Below are 12522 nucleotides of genomic sequence, written 5' to 3' on the forward strand. Positions count from 1 at the left end.
AAGAGGCCATATCTTTGGCTAGTTTATACTTGATTTATGTCAGCTGAAGTTCTGAAAGATATGGGTAAGTAAGAAGTGTTTAAGGTAACATATTCCAAAACAAACAATAAAATGAAAAACACAAGGAAAGGTGTAGAACAGAGGTTACTCTAACTCAGTACAAGATTTTCTTAAGCCAGCTTCATTTATTTTTCTTTTCATGGCCAGCTTTACATGAGAAGAGTTTCTGAAGCAGGTCGAAGCTTTCCAAAGCAGTGTCTTAGAGTTTTGCAGACCCAAATTGATCCTGAAATCAATCATGTTTTATGCAATCCAAAATATCTGTTTCTTTCATTATTAGTTCATAAGAACTGACAGGTTTTTGGATCAATCTTCTGTCTGTAGAAGATTATTAATTCCAATATGAATTAAAAATTAAACAAAGCCAAGTTCACAACAGACCAAGTCAAGACAATCAAATTTGGGATTATGACAATTATTCATGAGTAGTTTCCTGGGGGTGAGGATTAAAGAGAAATTTACAAAGTCTCTAAAATGCTAAGATAAAAAAATAAATTCAGGCTCAATACTGTGTGGGTGTATTTCCTCTTCATTTAAAAAAAAATGCTACGTAACTATTTTAAAAAAGAATTTGCATGTTCTGCTTTTCTGCTTTCTTGTTGACTAATACACAATCCACATTTTCTGGAGTTATGGCACCATCTTCTGGCAAGATAGAATGCTTGCTTAGAATCAATATATTGTAAATCAAATACAAGATATTTACGTGCTTTCTCCATAGTTTCAGTCTCCAGATCATTTCAATCACCATAATCTTCAACTGCTTGTGATAGCTGGTTGGGGAGGAGGCCCATGCTATTTCCAGATGAAAAACTAGAGACAGAAATACTAATACATTTTTGAAAAGGCTCAGCAATTAGTTGTACTTTAGTATGTGGGCAGAGAGATGCATGTTATTGCTTGTAGCACATAAAATGTTACAGTGGAACTTTATTGTGAAATGAGACTGATCTCATCTTCACTTTGTGAATTTTTCTGTCTCCCTTCATGAGAAGATGGGAGAGTCTAATCCACAACTGATAAGTAGGTACAGAAAATCATCTGTGGGATTAGAAAGTGTTTTGGCATGTGAACAGAATATCATGATTTTTCCTGCAAAATTTTGTGTTTTGCTTCATGCTTTAGGCTCAACAGCATCATCAAATCATGGTAGATGACCTGTTGAGGTCTTCTCCAGCAGAATTATTCTATAATCCTATTAATTCTTCAGTGTTATGATTCTGCCAGTTTTTATTAAAAAATTTTTTTGAAGTAATTTAACTGCTTATATTTCTGGGGGAAGTATTACAGGTGAAAGAAAAAAAACATACATAAATACCTAAAAGCTGTTAATTTTCTGGTGTCTGATTAATGATTTTTGGATGTAGAAGTTACTGGCAATGTTTTGTTACATTGTAGCCACCAATAGCCTATTTTAACATAGTTTTACTGCTTTTTGGAGCTGTAGAAATGATATAATGCAAAATAAAACTGCAGATCACCAGACAAGTATTGAGATTAAACAAAAGTTTCCTAAAAAAATAGTTGGATGCCCTGTCATTTTGGTTATGTAGGAATTTACATCTTCATATGAATGAAGTTATCTTGATAGAAGAAGTAGATAACCTTTTAATAATAGGACACTTGCATTCTAATTGTCTGTTACCTGTAATATGCTACAATTGCACCAACATCTTCAGTTTTGTTAAAGCTAAACAGAAAGGAGATATAGGATAGTTTTAATAACAAGTTAAAAGAAAACTATTGGAAGATTGCTTGTTACCTTTTTGGATTTTATGCGGTATGAGGGTTACAACTCACCTATTTGAGTTGCCCCTTCACTGCAGAACTAGTAAAGGAAGAGCTCAATGTGATACACTGTAAGTACTCTTGGATTAACACACTCTTTCTCCTTTTTAGTTGGGCTTCTAGGAAGATGTTTAAATTTTCAGTAGTTTCACTAACACCTGACAGAAGACAAGCTTACTTCTAGGCTGGTAAATTGGCTGGAGACAATTAAGTTGGAGACAACTTTAAGTTTTAATTCCTCTGGCCATACTCTGAATAAGAAATAGTGCCTTAGTGCACACTTTCTTCCTGGTAAACACCCTAGATGAAAGAACTTCCTGATCTAGAAAAGAAGTCCTCAGACAATTCTTTAGTACACCTACACTGCAAGGTATCAGAATAGAAATTATTACTCCCCCCCCCCCCCCCCGATGATTTGCAAAGCTGTGTGAGAGAGGGCATTAAGAAGTTGTTAATATTGTAGTGTTAAAGGCAGGCATATTTTCCTCAGATTTCTGAAAGCCTCTTACCAGCCACCTAAAAATGGTACTTTGCATACAGACGTTTCCTTTCCAAAACATTACTAGTGATTTTTCAGCAGGATTTTTTTTTTCTCCTGTCATTAATTATAGCTGCACAGCCGTATCTTTAAAGGAGACCCCTGCATGCTCCACATGCCTGAAATACTGAACAGCCTCAGCTGCTCCCCACAATGCCACCAACACGGAAAATTAAACATTAAGGGCTAGTGCAGGACATCACATATACATTCAAGAAACTCATGTATTGATTGCATTTCTATTGAAACAAATATACATATATTTACATTTTGTTTAGCTCTTACTTTAAAACTAAGATCTAGACTCACCAGATAGAGCTGCTTCTCTTCCTAAACTCTATTGGAAGTTACAAACCTGCTATATATGTGCACTTTGATTGAATGCATGATGAGTAACTCCTGAGGGTAATTCTGCTTTCCCTGCTGCCATCTGCTGCCTATGTTAAAATCAACAGGCTTTAAATGACAAAATTCCAACATGAAGCTTTAAAACTTCTGATATTCAGGAATCCTAATAAAAGATTATATCTGCTCTTTATTATAAATAACAAACAACATTTAAAATAAGCAGAGTTTAAAAGTAGTATCTGCATAAGACATTTTTCCCCCCCAAAATATTTAATAATTATTATTTCTAGATAATTATTTAAGATAGAGCTTTTTAGTTTTCTAAATTTATCACCATAATATGTCACCATTAGATTCAGTCGTATTTGCTTCTTCTTCAAGTGATGTTTTCTAAATAAAAAATGTACCATATATTTGTGGGGAGTGCTCCAGATTTATGTGACCCCTAGGGTTTGCTCCTCAAAGAGTTTATTCGCTAATTTATTCCTTATTCTCATATCTTTAGGCTGTTGCCTAGTCAGCTTTCTTCATATTCTTTTGAAGTTTGAAACAAGTTTTTCCAAGACTTCCTTAAAATATATCAAAGATCTCAAAATATCATTTTAATGTAATAATAAAATTCAGAATGCAAAGGAATCTTGGTAATAATTCATCTCTTTTCTACAAACAAAAATAGCTTTTAAATATTATTATTACTTTTCTGGTTATCAGAATGAAAGCACCAACTTCTGCATATGACCTGAAGTTTCCACTCTCACCCACTTTTACTTTCATCTGTAAATATGTGAAAAGTATGTTCTTCACAAATCAGTGCTTACAAACTATTGAAGTATTTTGAAAAGCCCATGTTGTGTCTTCATTTGTTTTCTTGTGAAGGTACCAACACAACAGTGTGAATACACACAAATAAAACTGGAATATCTATGGAGTCACAAGCATGTCACTTTTGAAAGTATTTTTTTGGATGACTTCCTGACACATGAGGTCAGTTGGGCTAGAGTTGTGGGGGACTTGTGGACTTTTGCATTTAATGAATTCTTGAAATTTTCTCTTAAAAATAGCTAGATTCCAGTTAAGTTTCCTTCCAAGGAAGGAAGGAAGGAAACAAAGGAAGGAAGGAAGGAAGGAATGTAGGAAGGAAGGAAGATATTTTGTTTTAGAATTTTACATAAATTATAATTTGATAGTTCTTCATGTGTTCCATTCAGAGCATGACTGGGCTTTAGGATGTGCTTCTGTATGCTTGTAGATAAAATATATTGCAGACACTGAAATAAAGATTAGATTGTTGTATGATTGGAAAAAGGTATGAATCCACAAGAGACTTGTAATTACTGACTAGATTTAATTCCAAGGCAAACAAACATGTCACTGATATTGCCTTTTTTCCTGTCTGTAAGCAGAGGCCTAAAGAGTACAAGTGTGTTGTGATATCAGAGGTCCTAAGGGCATGAATCAGAGCTTCTGTACCGCTGCTCACTGAAGCACAGCAGTCCTGAGAGCTGGATACAACCTTCTTTAGGCACAGCAGAGACAACAGAGAACACAAAATTCATCACATTTAAGACTTCCATAGAACATGAAAACAAAAAAAAAATGTAACAAGAATCGATAAAGGGAAGTCACAGTCCCTAGAGGAACAGGGGCAGAGGCAGAAGAGAGAGCATAGGATTGCTCCAGCCCTGCCTCCCTGGAGAAGGATGCAGCACCTGGGCAGTGCTGTTGGGTATGTGCATCAGGCCCTCCACCTCCTCTGCTGGAAGAGCAACTATTTGCCATTCAACATATTTTGCTGCTGCAGCTCAACTGTTATCTCTAGTGTGTTCTCTTTTGCTATGTAACTAGGTTAAGTAAATGAGAATTTTAAGCAGGTGTGTGGGCAATGCATGTGTATATGTTCTTCTCTCCAACCTTGCTATGTGGTAATGTGACTAGTATGACAGCCCAGAGTCAGTAAACTTGGATGCAACCTATTTTAAAAGCAGGCAGGTCACCCTGGCAAAAAAACTTTGCTGCTTGTTACTTCATGCTGGTATAGCAGGAGTGTTTTTAAGAGCTTTACAAAATAAAATAAAATAAAATAAAATAAAATAAAATAAAATAAAATAAAATAAAATAAAATAAAATAAAATAAAATAATAAAATAAAATAAAATAAAATGTACTGTTGAATTATTTTCACTTGATATAGTAGCATTCATTCAGCAACTAAAATATAGAACTGAAGGTATCAGTTAAACCCTTTAACCTCTTAATGGTCTTTTTCCAGACATTAATTACTTTAAATATGTATATATAGAGAGAGAACAAGTTTTACAATGACTTATTTCTTCTATTTTGGACATGCTAAAAGACTTGCCTATGAAAAGTTAAGATAACTCTGTACTACAAGGAAACACTTTTTTTTTTTTTTTTCACAGACATCAAACTTCAGAATATTGCCACATTGCTCCTTCATTAACACTATGATCATATTTTTTATTTTTTTGGCTAAGAACTACATCATAATTTAACTGATTATATTATGCAATTAAACCTTGCCTTGGAGAGCTTATGGTAATATTGAATATGGAGTTTCTATATGGGCATATTGTTTTACTGAGCCCTCAAACGTTCACTCTTTGTGTAGATTATAACAAGTTGTGGAGACTAAGGTTAATGAGAATGGAACAGAAAGAAACAGAATGGAACAGAATGGAATGTAATGCAATGCAATGCAATGCAACACTTCAGTTGGAAGGGACCTGCAGAGATCATCTAGACCAACTGCTAGACTTCTTCAGGGATAAAAGTTAAAGCATACTATTAATGGCATTATCCAAATGTCTCTTGAACACTGACAGGCATGGCATAGCAACCACCTCTCTGGGAAGCCTGTTCTTGTTTTTGACCTTAACAGTAAAGATTTTTTTTCTAATGTCCAGTCTGAACCTGTGCTGGCACAGCTTTGTGCCATTCCCCTGTGTCCTATCATTGGTTACCAGAAGAGACCATCACCTCATTCTGTATTTCCCCTCTTCAGGAAGTGGAGTGATATGAGGTCACCTCTCAGCCTTCTCTTCTTCAAACTAGACAACCTAAGTGCCTTCGGCTTCTCCTCATAGAACATGCCTTCCAACCCTTTTATTAGCTTTGTTGCCTTCCCCTGGATGCATTCAAATACCTGAATATCATTTTTATATTAGGGTGCCCAGAACTGACTATAATGTTCAAGGTGATGCAGCACCAGAGCTAAATATAGCAGGATAATGTCCTCTTTTGCTTGGCTGCTTATGCTGTGACTGGCTGCCAGCCAGATGTAGACCATTCACTGTGGCCCTTTGAGCTCTGCCATTCAGTCAGTTCATCACTGTGGGTAGTGTGAGCATGTTCATCTCACAGTTGGACAATTTGTCCAGGTTGCTGTGAGAGATAGTAACAAAGGCCTTCATGAAATCCAGAAAGATTACAACCATCACCATGCTTCATCCACCAAGCAGGTGAACCTATCCTAGAAGGAGCTCAAATTACTAAGGCAGGACTTACCCTTAATAAATTCTTGTTGACTATGCTTGATAATTGTTTTGTTCTTTAAATGTCTTTCAATAACATCCAGGATAATCTCTATTTGAATAGCGTCTCCTCCTTTGGTATCAACTGCACTACTCAGCTTGGTGTCATCTGCAAACTTGCTGAGGGTGCTCTCAATGCCATCGTCTATATCATTGATGAAGATCAAGTCAACTTTTTTTTTTTTAATGACAAATTATTTTTGTGTTTCTGAGCTTTTAGAATGCATAGTGTGCTTTTTTTTTTTTTTCCTCGTTACTATACTATGTGACTTGAAATGTGTTAAAAATAATTGAAAACATATACAGTACTTATCAAAAAGAGCTTGTACTTTGAGTAAAACAACAAAATAGAGACTCATTTCAGGTAGCTTGATATTACCTTAATGTCCTGAACAGCTTAGATGGATCCATTCTTTGTGAGTAAATGTTAAATAAAAAAGTCTGGAGTTCTGGATTCTTTTCCTGAATAAGCATGATGCATATCATATAATAACAATTAGTCAATCTGTCATGAACAAAGGATTTCATACTGTGCACAGGATTTATTCATATTAAATCTCCTTGCTCTTGTCTGCTTACCATGAAGAACTGCTGCTCCTAAGATTGCAATGTTCCTTTGGCTTGCAGTTCTGTGATAATAGTTACAACTTCCAAAGTGGAATTTATCTTACCTGAATTTAAATGCCTTCTATTTAGGCCTCTGTGTCTGTGTTGTTCTCGTGTGCCAAAATATAAAGTTATGTAAGCTAAAGAGGTGAGGGACCATCATCATATGCATGTGGGAGACCAGGTATGAACCAGGTGAGGAGTTCCAGCCTGTGTCTGACATATCCAGAAATTGAGGGAAAAAAACTCTTTGTGGAGCGACAGTGCAAAACCCACCAATACTCCCTGAACTAAGATGACATCAAGTGAACTCTGGTAAGAAAGCTTTTCAAAACTTTGCATGCCTGTGTCACTCTAGCTATAATATATTAAAAAAAAAAAAAAAAAAAAAAAAAAAAAAAAAAAAAGATTCTACCATGCCCTTAAGTCATGCTGGACGAGATTAAGAACAGAATATAATACTCTCAGAATAAAACTTAGCTTTAGCTAGGTTTTCTTTTCATTCCAACTTCTGAATGCCCAGGATGAAGCAGGAATGAAATGCCTCCAGGTTGTAAAAGCTCGTCTGAATTCTCAAAGCCATTGACCAAAATGAACCTGTTATTACCATTGTCAATTAGAGTGGAGACTTGAAAAGGGGTCTGAGCAGTTACCCAGATGTTTTCAGCCTGACTCTGCTTCAAAGACAGCATGCAAGCTCCAGGCACTTTCTATCAATGTGAGTGCTTCGTTGGAGTTTCCTTTCTGTCCTCCTCTCATTAGAAACAAGCAAATATTCCAGTTTTTATTAATTTGACTTTCAGAATATAGTGTTGAAATTAGGTTTTCTATTATTTCATTTCCCCTTTGAGGAGAGGACTGAGTAAGGCCCATAATTTGCAGAAGAAATATGAGAAAGTCACGAAACAGTGAAGAGCCTTGAAAAGAGACTTACGGCTTTCCTATGCCTCAATTTCTCCATCTGCAGAAGAGAAGGAATAGCACTTCCCTAGTTTCTGTAGAAAGCATGGAAAAAAAAAAAAGTTTGCATACTTTTATAACCACTTGGATTTTCTTGGTAAGTCTTCAAATGCAACTGGCTAAAAATCAGCGCTTCTCTTATATATTCAAAACTGTGCAGCCATTTCTAAGCGTACTAGGACTTGTTTTCAAATGACATGTTTTAGGAGCATAATAAAGTCTAAAACTATCAAATTTGGTTTCCTCTATAATTTGGAATGGCAGTATGAAAATTTAAGTCTCAGAAAATTGATTTTGGATTAGATATGGAAACAGTTCTCTACCACCTTTATCTCCACAGTATTTGTTGCTTGAAGAGAGTATTAAAACATCTCATGGATGGTATTTTATTCTTTCCTGCTTTATATTTATAGCATTTGTTTTAGCTATACTTCATAAAAAATCAGTGTTTAACTCTGGAGAGTTATTTGGAGAAGAACTTTACATCTTTGTGCATTAGCAGTACTCTGTCATTTTCTGATACTGAGTGGGAGATGTGGTAGATGTTGCTCCTACTTACAGGATTAGCAGTGAGTGTTTGTTCCAAATCCTCTGTGAATCCCTTAAATCCTGAATTTAATAGAATTTTTCATGTTCATATGATGAATTGGTGACCCAAATTATTAAATCAAACCACCACTTTTTTTTTTTTTTTTTTTATTCTCAAGAAAATTTTGATGTAATAAACTCAGAAATTAACTTAAGAATGAATTATAGTATTTCCAGCAGTTAATTAGAAAAATTAATCAAGGACTTCCTGTGAATAAGAGCAGGTAGAATCATGATCCAGTGGACAGACCACATTTTAAAAAAGTCAGGAGTACTGAACATCATGCCAGTAGCTGTGTTACTGTCACTGCTGAAGTGTTGTACCTCCTCTCATAGAAAGAGGACAATGGGCATTTTAGGTCCTGGACTAGTCCTTTTCCACTTTCAACACAGTATTTCAGACCTTCTTTGTCTACTTGACTTTTGCATCCCACTTATAGGTGATTGTCTTGTTCCTCTGTCTTTTTGTTTGTTTGTTTGTTTGTTTGTTTGTTATAGAGCTTCTTGTGCTAGAAAGAGGTGTAAAAAGAGTAGAAATGTAGTGCCATGCAGCAACAAGGATCTGTGCATCTTTTCCCTGCTAAAGTCCTGCACTGAAGCCTGACCCTATTCTGGCACAAAACAAAGTAAATTAGTTTTGAGGCACAAATATTTCAGCAACTAAATTCTTCGTGAAATGAAACCTAATTTCTGAAGGTCTCTTCTTTCCTACTGAATATGAATAGACGTTCTGTTTGTTGTTGTTGTTGCTTTTTTTTTTTTTTTTTTCTGATGTCCCTCTTGTTAAAATATTTTTGTGTAAATAATCCTTTTGAAGCTGAGACACCGAGCAGCCAGATATCCAAGAGGTACATTTCCCAGAACTATGCAGGCTAGTGATTCTACCACCCAGCCCATTAGTATTCAGGTCCTTTGAGTTTGCTGTTTTCCCTTCTTTTGCTTGTTTGTGGATCCATGCCACCTATAGAATTTGGCTATGTCTTTAAAATCAGATAAACCCCACAGGATAGAGGCTGGATTATGGGCTGGCAACTGTCCATATCATTTTTTTACTATCACATTCCCTTACATAGGTCTGACCTATCAAGTGGCACACACACACCTGATGTCAAAGACTGCTCTCAACAGCTGATTTTGTGAGTTACTTGTTTTTCAATTCATCACGGTTAGCTTACAAGGAGAAGGGTGACTCCTGTCACTGCTTTATTTACAAGTACAGATGGAACATTTGGGCCACCATTGCAGCCAGTGGGAAAGCATATATAGTTTTGGTCTTCATGAGTCAGGTAAAACATCTTTCTCCTGATTGTGTCTCACCTCATTACTTTCTGTTCTTTTCCCAATTGACCAGAAAAATGAAAGACCAATGGTAGAGTAGTTAACTTTAAAACTGGAGTACATTTTTGTATTGCAGCTGGCAAAGGCAGTTTAGTAAATAGGCTTTATAGAATCATAGAATCATAGAATATCCTGGGTTGGAAGAGATCCACAAGGATCATTAAGTCCAACTCCTGGCTCCACAAAGGACCACCCAAAAATATGTCTGAGAGTGTTGTCCAAACAATTCTTGAATTCTGGCAGGCTCAGTGCTATGTCCACTTTCCTAGGGAGACTGTTCCAGTGTCTGACCACCCTCTTGGTGTAGAACCTTTTCCTAACACTCAGCCGGACCCTCCCCTGTCCCAGCTTTATGCCATTCTCTTGGGTCCTGTTGCTGTCCCCAGAGAGCATAGCTCAGCTCATGCCCCTCCGCTGCCCTTATGAGGAAGCTGTAGGCCACCATGAGGCCTCCCCTTAGTCTCCTCTTCTCTAGGCTGAACAATCCAAGTGACTGCATCTACTGCTCATAAATATCACCCCCTGGACCCTTTAGCATCTTTGCAGATTTCTTTAGGATGCTCTCTAGACGTGTTTTATATCTTTCCTATACTGTGGTGCCCCAGACCGCACACAATACTTGAGGTGAGGCTGCACAATTGCAGAATAGAGTGGGACAAGCACTTCTCTCAACCAGCTAGTAATGCTGTGCTTGATGCACCCTGGGATATGATAATATCTGACTGAATATGATAGGTAGATCGGTATGATATGAAAGATTTATATTGGTCAACACTGAGTTTCACTCAAGAGAATTGCCCTGCTGCTAAAAACGGGACAATGTTTACTGTCTTTGTACAAAACCACTTCATTTCACAAAAACAAATAAACCCTGGTGATTAATCTAACTAAAATATAATGTATATTGTTGAGTCTGACATCTGTGAAGCCAGAGACACTGTCCTTCTCTTAAAATAATTGAAAAATTAAGTGATAATAGAAAGATGTAATTTCTTTCTATTACGTTAACTCTGGAGCCATAGAGAGTAGTTTGGTTTGAAAGGGACAGTGACAGGTCATCTAGTCAAATTCCCTGTCCCTTGCTCAAAGCAAGTCCACATGTATTAAGGGACTTGTTTACCTGTTTTGAATATGTCCAAAGAGGGACTACCTCTGTTCACAACCTCTTCTAGCATTTGATTACCCTCACTGTGATTATTATTTTTTTTTCCAAACACCTGAATAGAATTTCTCATGGCAACTTGTTTTTTGGCCACTCTTCTCCTATTGCTGTGTACTTTCAAGAAGAGTCCATAGGTCTTACTCAGGGACACCAATATCTTCTGCTGGAAAGCCTAAATCTACATGTAATACAGTCAATTATCACAGGTGCTGAATAACACCTTTGGGACCTGGTGTTTGCATTCATGATAATACATCCTATTAACTTCCTATACATCCTATTATCCTGTTAACTTTCTTTATAAGGGCATGCTATTCACACTGTCCATTTCTCCAGACTGTCAAGACCTTTCTGAGCAGTAAAAGCCCTATTGACCAGTATACATGTATTTTCTGGAGCCCCGACTTTGCTGGCAGTGCCTTTGTTTTTTATGGACACATTTGTGGACACTGAAATTCTGATACCATGGACTTTCTGAGATTTGACAGTCTACGCTGAAAAAGATTTCATTTTGTATTTTTCATGTGTACAAAAAGTTTATCTGACATATCACTTAAAAATCTTGACACAGTAAGTGGATTGCTGTAGGACCAAGCAATACTAGATCCTTCAGAAGAGACAGAGAAGTAACCACTCTAAAATGATAACCACAGGAAAATGTCCAAGCAGCCTGTCCAAATGTAAACCTTTCCAAACTAGAAATTGGCCTTCTTCTGTTGGACCTCCGGTGTCTTAGTCCTAGTCTGCAAACTGTCATACTGTTTTAGCTACTGATATAGATAAATCAGCCAACCACCCCTGTATATTTAGTTGTTTAGATTTATTTTTCTGCTTAAAAGTGGTAAATTTTGGTGTTACAGATCTGGAGAAATCTCTGATAATACTTTTTATTACATTATTGCGGTTATTTTATGATGCGAATTCATAAATATCTTAAATGGCTGGTAGAATAGACTTACATTTTGTGGAACTTTGAGTCCTTGTAAAGCAGGGTTACAAGAAATTCATGGTGCTCTTTCTGCATAAGGCTGTCAGGAAAATCTCCCAGGAAAGGGAATGAAGGAAGGAATTTCCTAATTCACATCTACAGATGGCCATGAAAATATATTTGCTGTCATGTTCTTGTTAGAGACACTGAGAGTTTGGCCTCCCGAAGGAAGCAGAAAATTAAAGAATTTGCAGAGTTCTGGTGAGTTGGACACAGTTTCACAAGTTGGCATTGCTGGGGAGCAGTAAGAACTGTTAGGCCTCAAGTTCTTAGGTCCCTGGAAAGAAAAGTCTTGCAGAGACCTCCCAAAGTATGCCGGGATTCTTGGCCAGGACAATGTGCCTGGAAGTCTTTGTTTCTGAGGACTGTTTTAATAATTTGTAAGTACAAGTCAACAAGTTCTTATGCTTAGACATGCTTGAGTTACTAATATATGCGAATCAAAATTGTGCTGAGTGAACAAATCCGTAAAATCTGTTAAAAGAGAGAGCTTAAGAACAAAGCCCTAAAGGGAAGGAACAATGAAAATAAAAGTGGACTGAGTAGAGATGCAGATGTCTCTGATACGTGACTGCACTATAAAAGTTGGAGACAAG

The sequence above is a fragment of the Aythya marila genome, assembly GCF_965140915.1.
Source record: "Aythya marila genome assembly, chromosome: 1".
Lineage (NCBI taxonomy): Eukaryota > Metazoa > Chordata > Aves > Anseriformes > Anatidae > Aythya > Aythya marila.